Raw genomic sequence first — 2,066 nt, forward strand, 5'->3', positions numbered from 1 at the left:
CCACTGGGGCCAGCCAGAGGTGGTATTTGCCTGTTCTCCGAACCTCTCAAAATTTCCGCTACCGGTTCTCCAGAACCTGCCAGATTTCACCCCGGCTAGAGAGGGCTATAAAGCACTATAAAGCGGCATATAAGTCTAAGTGCTATTGCTATTGCTAAGTACTTGAATATGCAAACGGCTGGATTTGCCCGTTTTTATATCTCATTTTTTAAAATAGGTAAGCTCAACACAGGTATATCTTGACAATTCCTGTTTCCGCAAACTTTTCTTTTTCCTTCTAGACAAAGGACTAAAAAACAGCTTTCTGCCGAAACCCGGGATCGAACCAGGGACCTTTAGATCTTCAGTCTAACGCTCTCCCAACTGAGCTATTTCGGCGGCTGTGGTTTCAGTGTTTGCTCTTTTTCCCAGATAGAACAGCTACATTTTTTTTTTTTTTGAGGTTACAGAGGCTCCACGAGATGCAAACACTGGAACAGTGCGGATTCTGCTAAATCCAGGAATCTATAGTTGCCTTTTCAGATTACGCCAACTTCAAGTGAAGCCGATCCCGCCGGAAGAAAGGAAAAGAATTGCCTTCTTTAATACTTTGTAATATTTTGTTTGTTAATATTTCGTCGGGCCCTGAAAACCCATTTATTTCAATTAGCGGGGCTGGCTTGAGTTAATTTTAAATTGATTTTAAATTGGGTTATTTTAATTTACGGCCAAAAATATTTAATTATTTTAAATTGTTTTTAAATTTTGTATGTATTGTTTTTTATTCTGGCTGTTCACCGCCCTGAGTCCTATTTTGGAGAAGGGCAGTATAGAAATTTAAATAATAAATAAATAATAAATAAATAAATAAATAATATCCCCATCGCCGGCACTCCCTCAAATGTGCTTAAGTGTTCTAGAAGGGTTGGTACTAGAGATGGGTTTCAGCAGGTTCTGACCAGTTCTGGAGAACCGGTAGCGGAAATTTTGAGTAGTTCAGAGAACCGGTAGTAAAAATTCTGACTGACCCAGCCCCCATCTATTCTCTGCCTCCCGAGTCCCAGCTGATTGGGAGGAAATGGGGATTTTGCAATAACCTTCCCCTGGAGTGAGGTGGGAATGGAGATTTGACAGTATCCTTCCCGTGCCACGCCCACCAAGCCACGCCGCACCAAGCCACACCCACAGAACCGGTAGTAAAAAAATGTTTGAAACCGACTACTGGTTGGTACCATAAGATTGCTATTAACTAGCTTGAGATTTTAAATGTAGCCAAAAAAAGAAAAGAAAAAAAAGGGTTAGATAAAGAAGATTGTAGGCACTTCCCCCCCACCCCATGTTTTATTGGGGAATTAAATAGTGTGATATTTGGATTAATATTGTCAAAAAAAAAACCAACACCACCTCTGTTCTGGAGAGTTTATGCAGGCTTTTTGTTTTGTTTTGTAAATCTCTACACCCCCTCCCCCTTTTTGAGGGATTAAAGCTTTTATAAAAAGAAAAAAAGAAAAAGGGAGGGAGGGAGGGAGGGAGGAAGGAAGGAAGGAAGGAAGGAAGGAAGGAAGGAAGGAAGTATAGGAAGAAATATCCTTCTGGGTTCTGCTCCAAGTGGGGAAAAAGACACTGGAAACATGGAGACTGCTTGGAAAGATGGTTTAATGGTGGTCAGGATCACATGGTTTGAGTTCCTGAACAGAAAAAGGGCAGAGATTTATTTAGTTATTATTTATTTTATTGGATTTATATACCGCTCTACTCCCGAAGGACTCAGGGCAGTGAACAGCCACAGAATAAAACACATAAATACAAAAATTTAAAATAGAATAAAAACGAATTAAATAATTTGGCTGAGACAAATTTAAAATACCCAATAAATTAAAAACAAATTAAAATTTACATTTAAAAGGGGAGCAGATTTAGATGCTGAGCGTGCCTTGGTTTTAGGCCCTCTCTGGCTTTGAACTTCCTGGGGCCCAGAAAGCGTATCCTGATTGGTTGTCAGACTCCCAGGGGGTGGGGGTCTTAGCTAGCCTTGCTGGCGGATGTAATCTTCCCAGGGGCCATGTGGTGAGTTTCTGTCTAGATGG

At 40.7% G+C, this 2,066-nt stretch overlaps 1 non-coding gene across 1 annotated transcript; it reads right to left on the reverse strand.

Annotated features, from left to right (window-relative positions):
• Positions 1–305: 305 nt before the first annotated feature.
• Positions 306–378, reverse strand: TRNAF-GAA (transfer RNA phenylalanine (anticodon GAA)). Its single transcript has one exon. It is a non-coding gene; the product is annotated as a tRNA-Phe (tRNA).
• Positions 379–2,066: the final 1,688 nt, after the last annotated feature.

This window comes from Pantherophis guttatus, chromosome 4, assembly GCF_059756535.1.
Source record: "Pantherophis guttatus breed Tessera chromosome 4, ASM5975653v1, whole genome shotgun sequence".
NCBI lineage: Eukaryota > Metazoa > Chordata > Lepidosauria > Squamata > Colubridae > Pantherophis > Pantherophis guttatus.